Source organism: Miniopterus schreibersii (genome assembly GCF_964146895.1).
Source record: "Miniopterus schreibersii genome assembly, chromosome: 10".
In the NCBI taxonomy this organism is placed as follows: Eukaryota; Metazoa; Chordata; class Mammalia; order Chiroptera; family Miniopteridae; genus Miniopterus; species Miniopterus schreibersii.
The window spans coordinates 50,261,403-50,285,160 of NC_138110.1; the positions used below are offsets into that span (position 1 = coordinate 50,261,403).

The following is a 23,758-nucleotide window of genomic DNA, read 5'->3' on the forward strand; positions in this document are numbered from 1 at the left end:
GTAACTGCTCAAGCCAGGTTTGTTGAATGAGTAAACAAATTATGGACAAGGCCAGATGATATATGGCCTTGCGGGCAATGGTAGGGCCATTTTAGACAAAGGGAATCAGAGGTGCACACAGGGAGGGGCATGTGTTGCTTAGGTAAAGGCAGGATGAACCACCCACAGCATTGTCAGAAAGGAATCAGAGGAGGGCTTCAATCCACACTGTGGAAAGAATGACTTAATGGAAGCAGGGCTCCCTGGTGCTTGTTAATCTGAAGTCTGAAACAGTCAGGTGCAGTGGTTTGATGAAGTAAAGCCAGGGGAGATGCCATCCATGTGAGAGAACATGGAAGAATCCACAGCTGCTGAGGGGATAGCAACCCCATTTCGCAGCCCATTAACTCAGTATGGCAGGGACAGCTCTGGGACTCAATCTCCTGTCTTCTGGGGTGACTGCCAAGACCTGTTGGCTCTGGTGTTACCACCTTGCCCTTCATAAGATCATCTGATCTCTTCATCCATTGCAGGCTGTCAGTGGGGTGGGAATTATCATCCTTGTTCCACAGAAAAGGAAACAGGCTGAGTTTTCATCGGGACTTTTGGATGTGACAAAAAACTAACTTGAACTGCCTTGTCTTAGCTTGGATCCCTAGAAAACAGCCTGAGATCAAGCTTACGATACTGCCACTTATATTGTGGAGTTCAGTACGTGGGCAGCAAGGGTGAAGGAAAAAGAGAAGTGAGAAAAGAACAAGGGGGAGAAGGGAAAACAAGTACAAGGTAGTGTGTTATATCACCCTAGGCACACTGTCTCAGCAAACATAGCTGGTTGTTCGGTGACACACAGGGCTGCTAGGTCAACTCAGGACGCCCAGCTCAATCTGAATACCAGACGAACACGCTGCTTTAGTATGAGTATTTTTACTTGCTAATTCTGACAAATTTAGATTCATAAGATGTCTCCACGAAGGCCATATGGAACAGTCCATTGGAGAAAGGTAAAGGCAGAAACTGCACCTCTCAGCTCCCTCCCCTACCACCGAATCCTGAGTTCCATTGGTCAGAGTTTGCCCATGGGGATGTTCACTCCTGACATTTCTGGCCTATATTCCCGACTCTTCTGGGCAGTCTCTAGGAGAGCCAAAGCCTTTGTGGGTCCAGTCAGCTAGGGCCTGGGCCATGAAGCTGCTGCAGCTCCTGCTGAAACCAGCCTCCGGGCGTGGCTGTGAATTTCCATGAAGCATGTGGTAAAGTCAGACAGGTGGGGTGGAGATGAGGTGGAGGAAAATGGGGGAGGGAGGGAAGCTGGTGGATTCAAGCATCATTGGATACAAGTTCCCCAAATTTTATCACTAAGACATATTCCTCACCATCTTTGTTTTCCTCTGTTTTGTCTTTAGCTTCACACTTGGCCCTCAAAGTGACAAAGAGTACCCCAGAAATTCTAGGCATGTGTTATTCTTTCTCCATAGAGAAAAAGTCTTTTCTTCCAATATATCTGTCTCCTTCTACCCCCCAAAAGACCTAGACTTGAGAGTTACTGGCCCTGATTGCCCTGGAGCTGGTCAAGTGCCTGTTCCTAAAAGGGTCACTGTGAACAGAGGCCTACAATGCAGCCTTGTGCGCAGAAAGGCTCTGGAAGGCAGCCCGTGGCTAGAGTTGTGGAAAGAGGAAGAGGAATCTACAGGGTTGTGTGGTTGTCTTTTCGTGGGTACCCCGCCAGCCACATGCACATAACTGGGACCTCTTGTAGCATAAAGACTGTGGTTTGTTTATCTCTGAGTCCCTAGGTTTGTCCTGGAAGCTGAGGACTGATCCCTCTTGAATGAATGAATGAACCTTTGTTTCCTTTACCAAATTCAGCAGAAAAATGCTTGAAGCCACCACCTGAGATTTATCTCTCACAGCAACTGACATATAACTTCAGTCATTTCCCTGCATGTGATGGAGCACTCCCAAATCACTTTCACATCTGATTTTTTCAATAACTCAGAGAATTTGGGTTATTAACACCATTGCAGAATGAGGAAATTGAGGTCCAGAGAGCTCGAGTGAGTTTCTTAATGACACAGGGACTCAGGCTGAGTGCTGGGGGTCAGGGGGAGTCCTAAGAAGGAGGAGAGAGCGAGCAGGCAGGGAGGGACAGGGAGCCAGTGAATTCATAAAAGCTACCAAGAGAGGAGCCCTTGAGCAAAACCAGTCATGTTTCGATATCAAACCCCAGAGAACTTTATAAATCATGCAAAGCCGTGTCAGAGAGAATAATTCCACATTTTCCTCTCCTGTGAATTGCTCAGTCATGGTGATGAGGTTTGCCAACGCCCAAAAGGGTGCGGGGGACGTTGAGACAGATCAAAGCAGGCACTGGTCTTTGAGGAGCGCCCCAGTCTAGATGAAGAACAGATGAACAAACAGACACCACGCACGCAGCGCCATGGGCTGTGGCGGGGCCCACTGTGGGCACAGGGGAAGAGAGGCTGGCGTCCAGGAAAGGCACTGCGGTGCAAGTGACCTGTGAAGGGAGACACATCTCACATACACACGTTCTCTCTCTGCTTAAAACCTTCCAGGGCTTCTTATCACAGGTGGTGTGTCTCAGCGCTTGAGCGTCAACCTAGGATCCAGGAGATCGCGGTTCAATTCCCCGTCAGGGCACATGCCCGGGTTGCGGGCTCAGTCCCCGGTGGGGAAGGTGCAGGAGGCAGCCAATCAATGAGTCTCTCATCATTGATGTCTCTATCTCTCTCCCTCTCCCTTCCTTTCTCTGAAATCAATAAAGATATATATTTTTTAATTTTTAATATTTGATAGTTTATACAAACTTATGGTTAAAACTGAAAAGATAGGATAAAAGATATGCACCTGAGCCCTGGCCCATGTGGCTCAGTTGGTTGGGCATCGTCTGGTGCACCAAAAGTTTGCTTGTTCAATTCCCAGTCAGAGCACATGCCTGAGTTGCGGGCTCAGTCCCCAGCAGGGGGCATGAAGGAGGCTGCTGATCGAAGTTCCAATCCCACATCGATGTTTCTCTTTCTCCCTCTCTCTTCCTCTCTCTCTAAAAATGATCTTAAAAATTTAAAAATAAATCTAGCTCCCACCTCTACCCCATACATGGTAGATTTGTAGTGCATCAATTACTACATTTCCCAGAATTCTCTCCTCTATATGGATCTGTATCCATGTTAGTCATAAGAGATCTTTGCATGAGATTTGAAAGGCAAAAGTGAAACTGCAGTCATATTGTTTACACTCTGAAAATCATGCAGGGTGCCAGGCACTGGGGCACCTAGTGAATGGTGTCACTGGTCTGCTGATCTTTTTGCTTGAGGCAGCACCCAGATCCACATCTCCTCCAACCTCCATCAGACCTCCCCCTTCAGCCTCTCTGAATCCTGGCCATGCATATGTGCAGCTCTGTGGTGAAGGGCACCAGATTTTCCTGCAGGTCACCCATACAAAGGACTGAAGTTGGAGGTGATGAGAGACAGACATGGGCTCCAGTTGGTCCATGTGGGCTCTAGTTATCCTCATGGGGTCCAGTGTGTCATTGTTCTCATCTACATGCAGCTTTTCCTCCTGACTCCTGCTCCAGCTGACCTGCAGTGGCTGGTGTTGGGCTCAACACTGGGCACAGAAGCAACAGCCTGCATAGACTTTCTACCAACTCTGACAATTGTATGAGGTCTAATCCCTACCATTGCCCTAGCTGGTTTTGCTCAGTGGTTAGAGCATCGGCCTACGGACAAAAGGGTCCTGGGTTTGATTCTGGCCAAGGGCATGTACCTCGGTTGCAGACTCGATCCCCGGCCCCGGTCGAGGTGTGTGCAGAAGGCAACCAATCAGTGTGTCTCTCTCACATCTATGTTTGTCTCTCTCTTTTTCTCTTTCTCTCCCTTCTGAAAAGCAGTAGAAAAAATATCCTCAGGGGAGGATTTAAAAAAAAAAAAGAGTACCTGTACATGGTTTGGACTTCTCACAGCATGGAGGGTGGTTTCTGAGGAGGAGCTTCTCCTGCCTGGATGTTTCAAGAGTTCTGGGCAAAAGGTGTAAGGCTTCCTACAATCCAGCAGTGGAAATCACAGGTTATCACTTCTGCTATTGGTCAAACAAGTCAGTAAGGCCAACCCAAATTCAAGAGGAAGGGAAGTAGATTCCACATCTCAAAGAAGTAGCAAAGAATTTACTGCCATCTTTAATCTACCATAGTCCACCTCTGGACACAAATTATATTTCTCTCACATGCATAAATATACTCACCTCCTCCCAAGGATCCCAAAAGTTTCCTCCCAGTACGGCATTGGCTCATAAATAGATATTGTCATGTAAATCAGGTCCAGTTGCAATGAGGCTCTTCAGCTATGATTCCTCCAGAACAGCTTCTTGAGTACTGTTCCTCTTGATCAGAAGACCTGTGAGCTACAGACGTGTTATCTGCTCTCCATAGGCCCAAGAAACAGAGTTGACAAACATAAGATAACCAGAGCAGACACTTCTGTTCAAAAAGGGGAAACATAGGAATGATATAGCTACCATTACATCGTAGCAATTCTGAAATCTAGTTAGGTCCATATTGCCAGTTCTTTGGTTCAGGTCTAATCCTGCACCCTGGGAATGAGTCTCTGCAGCTGCTGAGTCCACCCTCTTGGTTCATGGGTTTTTTTTTCTGAGTCCTTTCTTTTCCAAAAGAAATAGTCTACATTTGCATCTGAATAAGCTTCTCAGTCGGCTTCTTAGAAGACTGGGGGTTCACAAGTCTCTTTATTTTTCCCTTTTATTTTTGTGCTCTGCCTTATTTTGTGTTATCTAGTTGCTACTTTATCTTCAAACTTAGCATTTTTAATGGGTGCAGAATGGGGTGGAATTATCGTAATTCTTTGCCTTTGAGACTATTTCCAATTTCCATTCCCCTGAACACTCTGTAAATGGTACTAATTGAACAGCTAACGTGTCTCAGCACTGTTCTAGGAATCAAGGATATAGCTATGAATAAAAGAGACAAAAATTCCCACCCTTATGGAGCTGCCATTCTAATGGGGGAGATGGACAGTAAGCAAACAAGTAAGCAAAGTAAAGAAACGAAGACCCAGGGAGATAGCAAGTGGGGGTTTTGCACTTAGTGGTGATAGAAAGGGGAACTTCAGTTTTAAATAGGGAAGGCCATTTTCACTGAGAAGATGACATTTAAGACCCGAGTAAAGTGAGGGAGTGGCCATACAGATATCTGAGGGAAGAGTGTTCCAGACTGAAAGAAATACAATTATAAAGGCCTGAATTAGATGGGTGCCTTCTCTTTTCTTAAATTCAGTATAGTTTGAATAGACTGATCAGAGGAGACATTAAAAGGAGATGAGGTCAAAGAGGTATTTGGGAGGTCAGCTGGGGTAGGACCTTTTGCTTGTAAAACCTTTAGTTTTACTTTGATCTATGGGAAGATTTTGGGCAGGAGAATGACATGGTTTGACATTTTCACAGAATTACTCTGGCTGCTGTACTGAGAATTGGCAGGAGATTAGGTGAGGCAGGAAACCAAGGTTATTGCAATAATTCAGGTAAGAAATGATGGAGGTTCAGACCAAACAGTGGCAGAGATAGTAAGAAGTCACATTCTGGATATATATATATTTTTAAATATATCTTTATTGATTTCAGAGAGAGGAAAGGAGAGGGAGAGAGAGATGAAAACATCAATGATGATAGAGTCATTGATCGTCTGTCTCCTTCATGTCCCCGACTGGGGATTGAGCTCGCAACCTGGGCATGTGCCCTGACTGGGAATCAAACCCGGATCACCTGGATCCTAGGTGGATGCTTAACCGCTGAGCCACGCCTGGCGGGGTTGGATATCTTTTGAAAGCTTTGGATGAGGGGTACAAGAGATAGAGAAGGGAGTTAAATTTGTTTCCTGGGACTGCTGAAACACATCATTACAAACTTAGTGGCTTAATACGACAGAAATATATCCTTTCAAATACATCTCAAATACAAAACTCCAAAATCAAAGTGCCTCCCCCTCCTTTGTTAGTGCCTCTTTCAGCTTCTGGAGGATGTCGGCATTCTTTGGTTTGTGGCTACTCATTCCAATCTCTGACTCCTCTTTGTGTTTGTACTCTGTGTGTCTCTTATAAGAACACCTGTCATTGGATTTAGGGCACACCTGGATAATCAGGTTACATCCATAGGTTACAGGATGTGTAAATATCTTTTGGGGGGTCACTATTGTGGATGAAAGGGGCCTCATGCTAACCTGACTAGCTCAGGGAAGGCCTGCATGGCAGCCTTGCAAACTCAGAGACCTAAAGTAACCCAAAGGATGGTCTGAAATTAAAACTTTTAAAACTAAAAGCAGTTTATGGTGGGTAGTCATGTCCTAGGCCAGTATCTTCACTAACAAAGGTCAATCTTTACTTTAACTGAGACTGTCTATTGTCTTTTTGCATCTACGAGAACATATCATTGGAATGTCAAAGTAAATTTCCTTTTTCCAGACCCCTCTGGAAAAAGCACAGGTACCGCTCTACAGAGACCACAGATCCCTTCATTGTTATTGAGTTAATTGTTAACTGTTAACTATCCTGTACTCATCTATGTAAAAGAAGTACTGTCTATCATTTTACTTTTTATCCACTCCCAGAGGTTTCCCTGCTTTACTGTCTCCCGCCTCCCTAATCTATCACCGGTGGATTTCCTGTAACCCACATATGTCTCCTCTTTTGATTGTAATGCATAAAATTAGGTGCAAAACTGCCATTCTCTGGAGTATTATCTTAATCTGTTGAGATATTGCTTCCCGGCAATTGTAGACAATTTGGTTCAAATAAACTCACAAAAATTCTTCAGAGGTTTGAATGTTTCTTACATTGACACTATTCAACTCTCTACATGAGTCAAGAATAATTACAAAGTTTTTGGGTATTTTTTCCAGTTTTTTTTTAATCCTCACCTGAGGATATTTTTTCCATTGATTTTTAGAGAGAGTGGAAGGGAGGGAGGAGGGGGTAAGAGAGAAAGGGAAACATCAACGTGAAAGAGACACATCGACTGGTTGCCTCCTGCACCTGCAACCCAGGTACGTGCCCTTGACCCAGAATGGAACCCCGGACCCTTCGTCCGCAACCAACACTCTAACCACTGAGACAAACTGGCCAGGGCAATTGCAGTACAAAGTTCTTGGACTGAGTAACTGAAAGAATGAAGTCTGCATGAACTAAGATAGGAAAAGACTATGAGAAGAGCATACTGTTGAAGATGAAGTTCTGAGTCGATCTTAATGTGCTCAGATGGGGTTGGCTGCTCCACGCTCCTAAGAGCTCTTGAAAACAAAAGCCCGGATATACCTTTTAAAAAAGAAATTTAGCACGCAGCCGGAGTGGCTCAGTTGGCTGAGTGTCGTCCTGTGCACTAAAAGGTTGCCAGTTCAATTCCCAGTCAGGACACATATCTGGGTTTCAGACTCAATCCCCAGTCCAGGCACCTACGAAAGGCAACTGACTGATGTTTCTCTCTCACATCAATGTTTCTCTCTCTCTTTCTCTCCCTTCCTCTCTTTAAGCATGTCCTCAGGTAAGGATTAAAATAAATAAATTTAGAGAGTTTATTCATATAATGATTTGCAAACCAGGAAATGTAGCGCTTGATATGAACCAAGAATATGTTCCAAAATGGAGGGGATAGGGCAGGATATAAAGGTAAAGGTTGCAAGGAACTGCTGACCAAAGAGATGAGTTGCTAGAGGAAACAAGACCATAAACTTACATCATTTGTTTTCTGATAGGTGGGGGTAACTGGACTTTCAATGAATGGCTGACTTAGTGATGAAGCAAGAGGGGTTGTGAGGTGAGAACAATGGGTAATAGGTGATTAGGCATTTATCAAAGTCCTAGTTTCAGCCCAGGACTGTAGGACAAAAAGGCAGTGTTTGATCACACAATTATAGTACAGGGAGTATTATTATTATTTTAATTTATTGATTTTAGAGAGGGAGAGAGGAAAGGATAGAGAGAGAAAAACATCGATTTGTTGTTCCACTTATTTATGAATTCATTGGTTGATTCTTGTATGTGCCCTAATTGGAGATGGAACTCACAACCTTAGTGTATCAGGATGACGCTCTAACTAACTGAGCTACCCAGCCAGGGCCAATAGGGAGTATTATTTAACAACGATGATGCGAGGAATACAATTTATTAAACAGTACAATCATCAGAGGGGTGGTGGGGGGTGGCGCTGCTGGCTCTGCAGGCTGTTTCAGAGCCCCAAAGGGCAAAGTTATACTCTTCAAGCAGTTTCAGAGCGCAAGCTGTAAAAATCCAAAGATTGGGCTAAAGATTATGAAATCAATGCTTTTATAAGTCCTCACTCTTCTGCCGGACGAACTGTTTTGTTAATGTCTAATTCACCTCTGCGTCTCTATCACCCTGCTAGCACTGGCGGAATCACTTACAGTTTACTAGAAACATCACACACACTGGCATCAGTCATACTTGGTTCAACTCCCGGGACTGCCACTTACTGTGTGAGCTAGGTCAAGTGGCCTGTGCTGGGTTTCGGTTCCCTATTTGCAAAACGACGAAAATAATCTTTCTTCAAGTGGTTAAACTAAGGGCAAAGGAAGACTATCCAAAGGTGCAGCAGGGGTGTAGAGTAGGTGCTCAGTACTGTAAACACGGACGCTCTTCCTCACCCTGCTGTAAGTTCGCGACATAGCTACTGTCTCGCCTCCCACTACTCACAGATTTCTCCCTGGGAAAGCCCTTCCTAGGGCAAACTTTGTTGATCCTGATCAGCTCTGGGCATACATGACCACTTGGTTGGCTGATCAGTGCCTTTGGAGAGAGGGACACTAATGGAAGGCCCAGTTTATCCTCGTACCCCCCCCCCTTACCCCTCCCACTCATTATTCCGGCGTACCTAGAGGATGGCTGAAACGTCGGTTCTGGATTTAACATGGCGCGGTCCTTCTCTCCGCGGGAGCCTCAAAGATGGAAACAACCATCGGGAGCAGACATGTTTGTCTCACGTGACCCAGGCTCAGGCCCGAGGCTGCCAGAACGTGACGCAGGGCTGAGGCGGGGCTCCCTCCCCGCACCCTTGACGTAGAGCTCCTCGTGACAGGTACTTCCGCTCCGGGCGGCGGCGGTGGCGGAAGTGGGAGCCGGAGTCTTGGCCTTAAAGCCCAAGGCGGCGGCTGCATTGGTGCCGGGGTCTCGGAGAGCGCCGAATAGTCTGCTGGAATTGGAACTTGGACTTCTCTGTCCCTGTCCTCCCTTGCGTCTTCTCGGCGGGAGCCCTCGTGACACGCCCGGCTCGGAGCCCTCAGCGGAGCGGCCGAGGTAAGCAGCGGGCCCAGCCCGGCCGGCTGCCTGGCCCCATCCCCCTCTTTAGCCCCTCAGTCGCCAAGGCCTCGCGTCATCCCTTTCTTGGGCAGGCTCTGGGTCCGGCCGGGGCTTGGCGGAGAATGGCCGCATTGCTCAGGCGCCAAGAGCAGGCCGGGCCTGGGAGAGGTCGGAGGTCGCCGGCTGTGACCTCTGGCAGGGTGGCCGACCCCGGGCCGGCGGTCACGGACACCTTATTTACTGGCGGCGTCAAGACCGGAGACCTGGGAAGGTTTCCTGACTTGGGTGGCCGCTGGGCACTCGGAGCCCTGTGCTGCGGCGGGACGCGCTAGCCGGTTGCGTTCCTTGGAGCGGCGAACTGGAGGCTGTCGGAGCCGATCCCCAGCTGCCGCGCCGGGGAACGCGACCCAGTCGCCGCCGTCCGCGCGGGCATTGGTCAAGTCACCCAGGTCTGAGCCACTTTCTCATCTGTCTCTTCAGTTGAACAGGTCCTGACTCTTTTAGTGTGAGAGGCTCCCTGACGACAGCTGAATAAAGGCGGTGAGTCAGGTCACATGCACTGGGCTAGCTTCAAACACTTGTATACATGTGACGCGCCTCTGGCTCCAGGAGGCAGGGAACTTTTTATCGTAAACATGTTACGGTTAATCCTCAAAGAAGTTGTCAGATTTACTAGGGGAAAGATGGTGGTTGGCTGTAGAGCTGTATTTGAATTACAACCGCGCATTGGCGGCCCTCTTGCTGCATAGTGGTTCCTAAAAGTGGGAAAATGGAGAATAATAATAGCAAACATTTGAGCACTTACAGTGTGCTGGGCAGCATGACAAGATCTTTGCACAAATTATCTTAATTCTCAAAACAGCCATTCTAAAGTACCATTATTGTGCCCATTTATAGATAGGGAAATCAAAGAACAGAGAGGTTAAGTCTTTTGTCTACAGTCACACAGCTAATAAGTTCTGGAGCAGAGATTCAAGCCCTGGCAGTCAGACTCCAGAGCACTGTACTCAGTCCATGGCTGTAGTGCTTTCAGATGACCCTGAAACTTGTGATTTATCTTTTGCCTGCCCCTCTCCCTCTCTCTGCCTCCTTTCTTTTCTAGTGCTGTCATTTGAAACCCTCCTTTGGTAATATTAGTTCTACCTTGAAACCATACAATATTCCGTTTTCGGTTGTGACTTTTAACATCTTTTTGTAGTGTAAGGCCAGTAAATTAGGAGCTCTAGAATTCTAGCAAAGTACTTAATTGAGTTTGAAAAATTTTTTTACCTCTGTCTTTTGTCAAATGAAGTAGGTCTGGCAATCCTGTCATGTCAACCTTTCTTAAAACTTTAGTGCATAGTGTCCAACCCGTAGGTTCTTTCTTCTTGAAAATGCTATATCTTTTCTTTGGATTCCAAAAGAATAGGCTGTTGTCTCTTCCTTGTGACTTAAGCAGCTTATTAGCCGTATGACTTCTCATCCATGGAATAATAGTCTTCTATTAGTGTGTTTCTCTCTTCACACTTGGGAGAGTTTGTTCAGATTTGAGTCTTAAGACCTGGAGAATGAGTTACAAGTATTTTCTTTTTTTAAAAAAATTTATTCATTTTTAGAGAGAGAAACATTGATTTGTTGTTCCACTTATTTATGCATTCATTGGTTGATTTTCGTATGTGCCTTGACCTGGGATCCAACCTGCAACCTTGGCGTAAAGGGACAATGCTCTAACCAACTGAGCTACCCTGCCAGGGTTGAGTTGTGAGTACCGCTGAAGATACTGTCCAAACTCAAGCTTAGTACTGGAACACTGTTGTATTCTAATTTCTTTTTCTTTTCTTTTTTAAATTTTGCTACCCGGCCTAATATATTTAAAGTGAGTAAGAAGTATGGTAGCCTTAAGTAATATGTAAGTTTAGAGGCAAGTAATGATAAGTACCTTTTCATTTATTCATCAAATGTTTTGAGTATCTACCACGTATCAGGCATTGCTGGATATTGACTCAGAGAGACAGGCATTGTTCCTGTCCTCAAGGAATTTAAATGGTGAGTAATCATGGCCAAGCATTTTGAGGCATTTGGAAAGAGGAGTTGTTTCTTATCTCAGCAAGTGAATCCATAGTAATCCAGTGTGGTGTTTTGGCTAACTTGAAGGCTTTGTTAATTTGAACAGCGTTTGTGTGGTTTGCTCTTGAAGATAGTATGGAAGAGAATATTACAGTTTCTAATTGATCATGTTTTTTAAATAGTAACCTTCAACAATAAACTTGTTTCTCCTTTTGTAGTGGGTGGGAGGGAGTTCATATCCTACCATTTAACACTGCAAATGCTAGCTGTTGCAGTGCTCTTTGAACAAAGGCACATTTGGCATGCTGGATTTTTTTTTTCTTCAGCTGATGAAGGAAGTTAAATGTAGTGCCTACCAGTCACCGTACCAGTGTCATCCTAAATAAAACCTATTCCACCTGCTGGCGTGGCTCAGTGAATTGAGCGTCGTCCCGTGCACCAAGAGGTTGCTGGTTCGATTCCCGGTCAGGGCACCTGCCTAGGTTTCGGCCTTGATACCTGGGGGTGGGGGGGGCGTGTGCGGGAGGCAGCCGATTGATATTTCTCATCGATGTTTCTCTCTCTCTCTTCCTTCCTCTCTCTAAAATCAATAAAAATATACAAACAAAACCAAAAACATCTATGACACCCATCTCCCACAACTGTTCTGGCTCCCTCTTCCTTAAAAGGGGATTTGAGTCCGGCCGGTACTGCTCAGTGGTTGAGCATTGACCTGTGAACCAGGAGGTCACAGTTCAGTTCCTGGTCAGGGCACATGCCTGGATTGTAGGGGGCATGCAGGAAGCAGCTGATCAATGACTCTCATCATCGATGTTTCTATCTCTCCCTCTCCCTTCCTCTCTCTGAAATCAATAAAGGCATATTTTTTAAAAATAATAAGAAAAAAGAATGGGATCTGAATTTGTATTTATGGAAGAACTGCATGAGTAAACAGGGTGGAATGTAGGAGAAGGCACTAAAAAAATAGGTTTTTTAGTATATCCCTCCAGGTAAATTGTTAGCAACAACTTGGGGCAATATTTTTATTTTATTTTTGCACCAACTGGGTATAAGCCCTCAAACCCTGTAATTAAAGAGCATTGCTTTATAGTAAAGTGTGTCCTTGAATTCAATTCCTGACGCCACAGCCAAACGTTTTGATTATTTGATTAGCTTTGAATAAATCTCTAAAGAGATCTGCACTAATAACATTTTTGCCTTAACATTTGATTTGATATTAGTCCTTCTGTGCAAAGATGTAGCAAACCCAGACCTGAAATCACACATGTGTCACAATCATCTTATGTACTGTTCCTCTCTGAGATTTGACATATTTATCATTATTCCTGTGTTAAGTCGTCTAAAGTTCCATCTGTGTAATTCAACACATATGGCTAAGAAAGATTTGACCAGATGTTGGACTGGTAGTTAGTGACAAGGTCTCCCAGGGAAGTAAGGAGAGGAGTCCTCCCTAAGTAAAACTAAAGAGTGGTTCCGGTTGGTACTGATGCTGTTCTCTAAAGGAGACTGAAGCTTTAGAAATTAACTGCTCCCTTCCACCCCATTTTGCAGCTACTGACTTTCTGCTAACTCTTATCTCCCATGTAACATTGCCATTGTATTCTCAGGCATCCATTCCTATGTGTTATCAAACACTCATCTATTAATGCCATCTAATAGATCTCAGTGCCTGTCCACGGTTTGCTACAGCAACATTCTGCAGTGTCTATATTTTCAGTTATTTACTCTCACATCTTCCCTCTATTTTGTGCTTTTTACTTCCCACATATGCATTAAACAGAAAAATAGTTTACATTTATGTCTTAAAACTTCTTCATGATGATTGTGGTAAAAGTGATGTGAGTGAAATCAGAACAGGCTTTTTAGCAGTGTTTCTGACTAGTTTCAATTTTAGTACTACAGTCTGTGATTTCAAAATCAAATTAAGAATAACTACTAGCAAAATGTCTTTTGGGGGAAGGAAGAGAGCTTGGGTGTGGGTCCAGTGGTGACATACTGTATTGACCTTGTTCATTTGCCTGAAGATGCAGTGCTTAATACAGGGGACCTCAAGCCGTGTCTATGGCTCTGTTTAGGTGATGTCATCACTGCCATGGGTATCCGTCTGACTGATTCTGTTGTCCATTTCCTGGTCACCTAGGACTGCTTTGTGTCAGTACAGAACAGATCTTAGGAAGCATATTAAGGGAGGCCTCGGCACTTGGGCAGTGTTAGGAATTCTGTAACCTTGCTTGGCTCTCTAATGCACTTGTGTGACTACTGCCAGGTACAGTGAAGGAGCAGCTCTGTTTTCCCCTACTCTTTCAAGTAAAGATACCTTGCTTCTTACTCCTGGCTTTCCTGGAGTTATCCAGCTCAGTTTGGAATCCTTTAAAAATTACATTGTGGTACATTTGAAACTAATACAGAATAATGAATGTAAAGTATAATTGAAAAAATTTTTAAATTTTTAATAATTGCATTGTAAATAAATAGTTACATCATTGGTCTCCAGTCTTTGTATGCAATTTTAATTTAAAAGTTTTATTTCCATTTGAGTTATTTGAGAATACGTGGCAAAGCTACTATGAATTAATCGTTAAAAACTCAATTGTAGCAACGTAGACTGTATGAAAAACAGTACCTATTACATATGATATTTAATCAGTCTACTAACAGTTCTCTGTGCACCTACAGATCTGGGGATCCCTGAAATAACTGGGTCATCTGAGCAGCCCACAGGTTAAATGCTGCTCTTAAATCCCCTGACCTGTGCCATTCAGTTGATGGTTGTTAAAGAGCATTAATGTTTTGTAGAAATCTTCTTACACAGTATTTATCTTTAAATGCTTTTTAATATTTGTGTAGTGCTTACAGTTTGCATAGGATTTCATTTAATGTTTACAGCAACTGTGTAGGCTTAGATGGTAGCCATTTCTGTATTTCTGCCTGAGGTAGCTAAGGCTGGGTGCTCAGGTGGCCCAGCTACCCAGAATGCTAATCTAGGTCCGTTGAAACATAGCTCATTGTTCTTCCTGAAGCACCATCCTGCCTTTTTTATTATACATGATTGCCATAAAGGCCTCAGCATTTGACTGCTTCTAAAAAAAAATGTATCTTTCTCCCACTAATTTTATTTAAATGACATTTCTCTTTTGCTGATTATTAAATCTGTCAGTTCTTGGGAGGGGGTTGGAAGCTAGGAAAATACATAAGTAAAAAGAAGAAAAAATTAAATTCACTACCTAGAGGAAGACCAAGGTATTAACTGATTATTTTCTTCCTATGAATGTATACCTTAATACTTTCCTTTAATAAAATTGAACAAAAAATATGGTGTGAGAAATTTAACTGGGAAGGAGACTGGACACTCTTGGATCCTTTGACGTGGGATTTCTAATAAACACTCAGAGATGAGAAGCTGGAAATTATCTCCTAGGGATCACGAGACTACCTGCATTTTTCAAATGTTTAATGGCAGTAGGTAAAGAACCTGATGCATCCTGTTCCAGAATAAGGTTTATTTGCCATGGTGACACTGGATAAGTAGTGTTCCCTTATTTTTCAGTAAGTTGTCATTTCTATACATATGTATTTAAATATGTTTTTATTGATTTTAGAGAGAGAGGAAGGGAGAGAGATAGAAACATCCATGAGAGCAAAACATCAACTGGCTGCCTCTTGCACACCCCCTATTGAGGATCGAGCCCACATGTGCCCAGACTGGGAATTGAACCAGTGACCTCTTGGTTCATGGGTTGACACTCAGCCACTAAGCCACACTGGCCGGGTAATATATTTTATTAAACAGAATTTGAAGTAGGACATACACACAGAAAAGTGCATAAATAAGTGAACTTGAAAAATTTCCATAAACTCAGAAGTCCCCTTGTGCCTCCTTCAAGTCATTGTCAAGGGCATGTACATGGGTTGCAGGTTCGATGGGGCATGTGTGGGAGACAACCAATCGACGTCTGTCTTTCACTCTCTCCTTCCCTTCCTCTCTCTCTAAAATTGAATAGAAAAAATACCTTCAGGTAAGGATTAACAAAAAAAATTAAAAATATATATATATATTCGAGTTTGTCAGCTATACCTCAGTAAATCTGGGGAAAATAAAAGGATTAAGTAATAATAAAACAGTATATTAGACATGTACTGTACATAAGAAAGGTTAAGACCATCATTTGGGCACGTGCCAGGTTTGCGGGCTTAATCCCCAGCAGGGGCGTGCAGGAGGCAGCCGATCAATGACCCTCTCTTATCATTGATGTTTCTATCTCTCTCTCTCCCTCTCCCTTCCTCTCTGAAATCAATAAAAACATGTTTTAAAAGAAAAGAAGAAAAAAGACTGTTGGCAGCTATGTGGAGTATAAATTAAAAAGCACTGGAGGTTTAGGAATAATGGTGAAAACAAGGCAGATGAGAGTCATAAAAATACCTTAAAGAAAATGCTAGAGGCGATCATTGGTTGGATTAAGTGGGTGCTGAGTAGATTTTTGGATAAATTGATATGGAGGGAAGACTTGGGAAAGCCATTACAGTTGTAGGGAAGGCATAAGGAAATGAATAGAGGTAGAGAAATGGTAAAGCAGGTGAAGGGACTGCAGTATTTCCAGTTTGGGAATGACTATATGTATAGGGGCCAGATTGGGGGGACAGAGGGGAAAATAGGCACTTCAATGCCATGCCAAACAATTCATACTTAAAAGTACCGGCCAAGCCCGGCCGGGCGTGGCTCAGCGGTTGAGCGTCGACCTAGGATCCAGGCAATCGGGGTTCGATTCCCGGTCGGGGCACATGCCCAGGTCGCGGGCTCGATCCCCAGTAGGGGGCATGCAGGAGGCAGCTGATCAATGACTCTCTCATTGTTGATATTTCTATCCCTCTCTCTCCCTCTCTCTTCCTCTCTCTGAAATCAATAAAGATATATTTTTTTAAATAAATAAATAAATAAAAGTACCAGCCAAGCCCTGGTTGGTGTGGCTCAGGTGGTTGGGCGTCATCCTGTGTACCAAAAGGTGGTTGGTTTGATTCCCAGTCAGGGCACGTGCCGAAGTTTCAAACTCAATCCCCAGTAGGGGGACATGCAGAAAGCAGCTGATTGATGTTTCTCTCTCTCCCTCTCTCTAAAAATCAATTTAAAAAATCTTAGAAAAAACAAGTATCAGCCAAAGTGATATTTCACTGGCTAATACTAGAATAGGATAGGTTTTGGTATCCCAATTATGGACGAGGAATGGCTTTGATGTTTGTTATAATTTATCCAAAGTAACACACATTTAGAGATTGGTGGCACCAGGCCTGAAGTGCAAATGCTGTGCTTAAACCAAAGATTTTACTTCTTCAGCAGTGCCTTTAACACAGGTTAAAAGAGTAGGAGCTGGATTAGGAAATGGGGATGGTGGAAGATAGTTTGGTTTTTCTTTAGCCAGCCAGACCTTTGTGGGCTCCTCTTAGCAGTTTATGGGTAATGTGTTTCACTGGGTAAAGCCTGAGGTGATCTAGGGTTGATATCAAAAGCTTTGTTATAATAGTTATGTGTAACTGTCTGTTTTACTAGCTGTCTGCTTTCCAGTCTGCCATACCAAAAAGAAGGAAAAGGCACCATCATCCTGGCCTCTTACTAAATTTAGAAAGCTTGAAAACTGGGGGAGCATCATCTGTTGATCTGGACTGCAAAATCCTCTTTTTTTTTTAATCCTCACCTGAGGATATTTTTTTTCATTGATTTTCAGGGAGGGAGGGAGGGGAGATGGGGGAAGAGGGAGTAGAGAGAAACAGGTCCATGTGAGAGAGACATCAGCTGGTTGCCTCCCGCATGAGCCCCAACGGGGCCGGGGATCAAACCTGCAACCAAGGTACGTGCCCTTGACCAGGGTTGAACCCATGACCCTTTGGTCCACGGGCTTACGCTCTAACCACTGAGCCAAACTAGCCAGGGTTGCTAAGTCCTCTTAACAAGAATTCCCTCCCAAGGAACTTGCTTCTTTATGAAAGTTGCCTTCCTTTTTCCCCCTCCCTACATGAATGTGATACCTGAAACAAAGTATACATATAAACAATCTCTTTACATTTTATAGAACTCAACTGTTACCTTGTTTAAGCTTCATTTCAAAGTTCAAACTAAGCAGAATTTGAGTTGTCACAATCTTTTTTCAGATGAGAAAAAGTCCTGAAAGGACATGCTCAGTGCCATGGAGTCGTGGGACTGGGCCTCACACTCAGATATCTCAGTTGGCAGGTTTCTTTAACCCTAATAGTGTTGAGAAGAATAGTATATCTATGTAAATTTTATTGTTTAGTTTTAAGTGTTTTGTTTAGTTGTTTATTTTTTAGAAAGAAGGATGCTTTGACTATGTTTCATTTGAAATGTAAATTTCCAGCTAGTGAATTTTTAAGCATTATCAGACTGAGTATGCTAGGTTATTCTGTAGTAACAAATAATCTTAAAATGGCCAGAAACAACATAGGTTTATTTTCTGCTCATGCAGCATGTTCAGCATGGGTTTCCAGGGGGCTCTGCGTCATTCTTACTCCATCTGAAGGGGCAGCCACAATATGGAATATTGCTGGCTCTCTTGACAAAGTGAAAAAAACTGTTGGAGGGTCTTGCTCCTACAGTTAATGTCCCAGCCCAGAAATGACTTCTGCTTACAACTCATTGGACAGAATGAGTCACATTGCACAAGAGACCAAGAAATGTGATTCTACCATGGACTTGGAAAGCAGTTAGAAATATTTGGGGAAATGGTGCTAGTTTGCTTTAATAGGTAATAAATGCTTTAGGGGCAAGAATGCTTCATATGTAAATTTTTGTTTTAGTTGGCTGGTACTTAAAATGCTAAAAATGATACCAGGCTGCCTATCATCACTCATAAGTCACTTTCCTAAGAAATCCATTTATTTTCAATGGTAAGTGTGATAACCTCAGTTTATGTGACTTGAAATATCCTTTGCATGAAGTAAGCTTAGGTCCTATTCCTTCCCTATGTTAAAATCAGCCCAGCTGGTGTGGCTCAACAGTTGAGCATCGACCTGTGATCCAGGAGATTGCGATTCAATTCCCAATCAGGGCACATGCTGGATTGTGGGCTCGATCCCCAGTGAGGGGCATGCAAGAGGCAGCTGATCAGTGACTCTCTCATCATTGATGTTTCTGTTTCTTTCCTTCCCCCTTCTCTCTGAAATCAATAAAGATATATATATATTTTAAATCAGCTGAATAAATTTTAAAGATCTTATTGGCTATATTCAACGTTTCATGAATCAGGCAGCATCCCACCTAGCAGATAGAAAGGAGCTCTGAAGAGCTGTACAAAATGAAAGACTTTTATAGGGAGGAGGGGGCAGGACAAAGAAGTTAACTACTGCCCAGCCGGGAGTGGCTCAGCGGTTGAGCGTCGACCTAGGATCCAGGCGATCGGGGTTCGATTCCCGTTCAGGGCACATGCCTGGATTGCGGGCTCAATCAATGACTCTCTCATCATTGATGTTTCTATCTCTCTCTCCCTTTCCTTTCCTCTCTCTGAAATCAATAAAGATATATTTAAAAAAAAAAAAAAAAAACTACCGAAGAGTAGACTATTTTTAGTAACCTTCCTTTCGGGGGATTTCAGGGGTCTATCAAGCAGATTAGCTCACTAGTGCTAAACAGGTAATTCCAGATTGACTAGTTTAAGATTCCATTGCTGGGGGAAGCTAAAACTGTAATTAAGCCAGGCATTAATTCTCAGTTTGGTGACATGGGGCTTAGTACAAGTGACTCCATTTTGGGCCTTTGTCTCTTTTTAACACCTGTCCACAGAACTCGATACTTTTTCATTCCCCGTGGTTGTGACCTCTACAGACTGTCTCTAATTTGTCTTCCTTGCTTTGGCTGCCTTTTGATGCTCATCCCATATTGCCCTGAGTTGCTTTACATATCTTTTCCATACTATATTCCCTGCTCCCTTCAGCTTGGTTTCTGCCACTTCATTTCTTAACTGACTCAGGTATCATCAGCTCCATTTTAAAGCTTTTCCTGGCTGCTTCAGCTTGTACTATTCTCACCTTTTATTGAATCCCTGTGAGTGCATTTTATATGTGTGTCTTACCTCCTCTGGGAGAAGGTCCTCAGGGCAGATTCTAGACTGATTTATCTGTTTTCCCCCAAAAGTTAACCATTTTAAAAAACTAAAAATATATTCCCCTAGTGGCTTTTGATAGATGCATATACATATACATCTGTTGTTAACTGGCTTAAAAACAGAAATGTCTGCAAATTCTTCACATTGTTTGAAATCAGTAGACTACTTGTCTAGATGGTTGAGTATGTAAATACTGTGCTTGCCTCCTTTCATGACTGCATCAAAATTGCAACTAAATGATAGAAAACCCACCCTTGAGAACCACCTGAAGACTAGCTTAACAGAACTTATATAATTAAAGATATAAAGAAGAAGCCACCTCAAGACATGTAGGAGGAGTGGAGATATGGAAAGAGTTGGTTCCACACCCATGAGTGGCAGTTAAGAGTCTGGAGGGATATCTTAGCTGTGGAAATCCTTTCTAAGGATCAAGGGATTCCAGCCCCACACCAGGATTCCTAGCCTAGGAAGAGGAGTCCCCAGAACATCTGGCTGTTAAAATTAGTGGGGTTTATATCAGGTTTAGATGGAGGGCCGCCGTACACCCAGATGTCCTTTTAAAGGGCCTCTGTACAAACTCAACTCACAAACAATGGCCCAAAGCTTCAGCAAAGAGACAGCAGCTTGAAAAATACCAGGGACATATGTTGAGGAACTTAACTGTCTGCTTCAGGTCAAGGACTGGAGGGGAAGCTCTCTACTGGACTGAACTCCTGGCAGGCACTATTGTTCCTTTGTTGAGCTCTCCCCAACCCAGCCTGCAGGCCCAGGCAGGTGCCAAATCTGAGTCTTCATCAACTTGCCTAACACCCTGCTGATTCATTTAGAGCCCACCCAACTCGTGCAGTGGCCCCAACCTATTTCAGTGGTGGTTCCTTACAAGTGGCCAGCTTCGGACCCTGCTGTAGACTTGCCTAAAATCTCTCAAATGTCCACAAACTCTGAACAAGCAGCACTGGCCTCAGTACACCCTGTACCTCTCGTTAAGTGGCCCCAAGCCTAGCACTCATGGAAGCACAGTCTTTCCCAGCTGCCTCAAAGCCCAGCATTGGCAGCTGCAAACTGCAGATCACTTTGTACTTCCTACCAGGGGTCCCTGGGTCTCCTGATCTGGGCCTGCACCTGAGTCCCTCCCAAGAAGTCCCAGAACCAACACACCTGGGAGCCAACTTCAGACCACAGCAGAGCACCACCCAGTTAGCTCCAAAAATGGCACACCCAAAAGATAGACTCGACAGGCACCAGATCCCTGCTTAAGTGAATTTGCTCCTTGGGGTCAGCTCCCCACAAAACAGCCCATCAGCTAGCTGTAGCCTCAGCCATTCCTCACAGCCAGTCAGCCTGAAGGTCAATTCCACCCACTGACATTCCAACAGCAGTCAAGGTTCAACTATAATATGAGAACACACACCACCCACACAAGGGACAACCCACTCAAGGGACACCCCTGGAGCATCTGGCTCAGGTGGCCAGAGAAATTGCAGCACTGTGCCTCACAGGACACCTACTATATATGGTCACCCTGCCAAGACTGGGAGCTGTAGGAGATTTACATAATACATAGAAACAAACATAGCCAAAATGAGGAGACAAAGAAATTTCCCAGTTGAAATGGAGCAAGCAATCTACCAGATACACAATTCAAAATACTGGTTATAAGGATGCTCAGTGAAGCTAGGGGAAGAAAAGATGAATTCAGTGACAATTCAAACAAAGAAATAGAAACCATAAAAAAGACCCAGTCAGAATACAAGGACTGAAATGAAGAATACATCAGATGGAATTAACAGCAGATTCAATGAACCAGAGGATTGAGTCAGTGGTTTGGAAGACTAAAGGTAGCAGAAAATACCCAATCAGAACAATCAAAAGGAAAAAGAATTTTAAAAGTTAAGGATAGTTTAAGGGACCTCTGAGACCACATCTATGATAAGAACATTCAAATCAAAGGGGACCAGAGAAGAGAGCATGGAATTGAAAACCTACTTGAAGAAATAATGACAGAAAACTTCCCTAAGCTGGCAAAGGAAGTAGACATACAAATCCAGGAAGTAATGATAGTACCGAAGCAGGTGAATCCAAAGAGGCCTACACCAAGACACATCATAATTAAAATGGCAAAGGTTAAAGACAGAATCTTAAAAGCAGCAAGAGAAAAGCAATTAATTATGTACAAGGGAGCTCCCATAAGCCTGTCAGCCGAAACTGCAGACCCGAAGGGATTGGTCCAAAATACTCAGTGATGAGAAGTAAGGCCCTACAACCAAGAATACTCTATCCAGCAAAGCTATCATTTAGAATCAAAGGCCAGATAAAGAGCTTTCTAGACAAGAAAAGCTAAAGGAGTTTATCACCACCAAACCTGTATTACAAGAAATGTTAAAGGGCCTTCTTTAAGGAAGCGGAGGAGGCGGAGGAGGAAGAGATAAAAATATGAATAACAAAATGACAATAAGTACATATCTATCAGTTACTTTAAATGTAAGTGGATTAAATGCTTCCACCAAAAGATGTAGGGTGGCTGAATAAATAAGAAAACAAGACCAAGACATATTGTGCCTATAAGAAACCCACTTCAGATAGAAAGACACACACAGACTGAAAGTGAAGGGATGGAGAAAGATACTTTATGCGAATGAAAATGAAAAAAAAGCTGGGTAGCAAGACTTATATGAGACAAAATAGATTGTAAGACAAAGGCTATAACAAGACAAGGATCTTTCATAATGATAAAGGGATTATAAACCTTGTGAACATTTGTACATCCAGTGTCGGAGCATCAAAATATGTAAAACAAATACATAAAGGGAGATATCGACAGTAATAATACGGGACTTTAACACTGCATTGACATCAATGGGTAGATAGATCATCCAGACAGAAAATCAACAAGGAAACTGTGGCCTTAAATGACACATTAGACCAAATGGAGTTAATTGATATTTTTAGAATATTTCACCCCAAAGCAGCAGAATATTTATTCTTTTCAAGTGCACTTGAAACATTTTCTACGTTAGTTCACATGCGAGGCTACAAAACAAGTCTCAATAAATTTTAAAAAACTGAAATCATGCCAAGCACCTTCTCTGATCATAATGCTGTGAAACTGGAAATCGATTAAAAGAAGAAAACTGAAAGATACACAAACACATGGAGGTTAAATTACATGCTACAAACCATCAATGGGTTAACAACGAGATCAAGAAAGAAATCAAAAGATACCTTGAGACAAATGAAAATCAACACCCAAAATGTATGGGACGCAGCCAAAGCAGTTCTAAGAGGGAAATTTATAGCAATACATGCCTGCCTCAAGAAACAAGTAAAATGTCAAATAAACAATCTAACTTTACAACTGACGGACCTAGGAAGATATCACAAATACATTCTAAAGTGAGTAGATTGAAGAAATAAAATAATCTCAATATAAGAAATCAAGGAAACCAACAACTGGTTCTTTGAAGAGATAAACAAGATTGATAAACTTTTAACCAGACTGATTAAGAAGAAAAGAACAAGGATCCAGATAAAGTGAGACATGAAAAAGAAGTGACAACTGATACCTCAGAAATATAAAGGGTTATAAGAAAATAATTATGAACTATTATATGCCAACAAATTGGAAAAATGGAAGAAATGAATATATTCCTAGAAACATACTATCTTCCAAGACTGATTCAAGAAGAAACAAAATCTGGTACATTTGATAAGGGTTAATATCCAAAATATATAAAGAATTCATACAACTTAACATCAAAATAACAAACAGTCTGGTTTAAAAATGGCAGAGTACCTAAATAGACATTTCTCCAAAAAGGACATAGAGATGGCCAATAGACATATTTTTAAAAATTCTCAGTGTTGTTAATCACTAAGAGAAATGCAAATTAAAACCACAATGAGATACTACCTCATGCCTGTCATAATGGCTACCATCAATCAAACGATGAGTGTTGGCAAGGATGTGAAGCACAGGACCCCTGGTGTGCTATTGGTGGGATTGTAAATTGGTTCAGCCACTATGGAAAACAGTATGGAGGTTTCTCATAATTAAAAATAGAACTACTGTATGACCCAGCAGTCCCACTTTTGGGTTGGTGGGGAAATGGCACATATCTTTTAATCCTACTAAGTGATGTAATGGTTTGAAAAATACTTTGGAAAGCAAGTATTGGTGTTTTGTTTTGTTTGTTATTTTTCTCTCTTCTTTTTTTGGCACTACCAGCTACTTGGCGTTTTTCTACCCAACACATAGGAGTCATCCTAGAATTCCTTGTTTCCCTCACC

The 23,758-nt window shown here is 42.9% G+C and overlaps 1 protein-coding gene and 1 long non-coding RNA gene across 2 annotated transcripts in view; one reads left to right on the forward strand and one right to left on the reverse strand.

Annotated features, from left to right (window-relative positions):
* Positions 1-2,171: 2,171 nt before the first annotated feature.
* Positions 2,172-9,112, reverse strand: LOC308562430. The gene is made up of 4 exons (XR_013999611.1): positions 8,893-9,112; positions 4,243-4,401; positions 3,939-4,041; positions 2,172-2,497 (listed from the first exon to the last, which is right to left on the reverse strand). It is a non-coding gene; the product is annotated as an uncharacterized lncRNA (long non-coding RNA).
* RAB7A (RAB7A, member RAS oncogene family) overlaps positions 9,090-23,758 on the forward strand; it is a 48,529-nt gene continuing 33,860 nt past the window's right edge. Inside the window, exon 1 of the mRNA XM_081148514.1 lies at positions 9,090-9,314. The gene's annotated coding sequence lies outside the window, so the exon portion shown is untranslated. The remainder of the gene's footprint in view (positions 9,315-23,758) is intronic.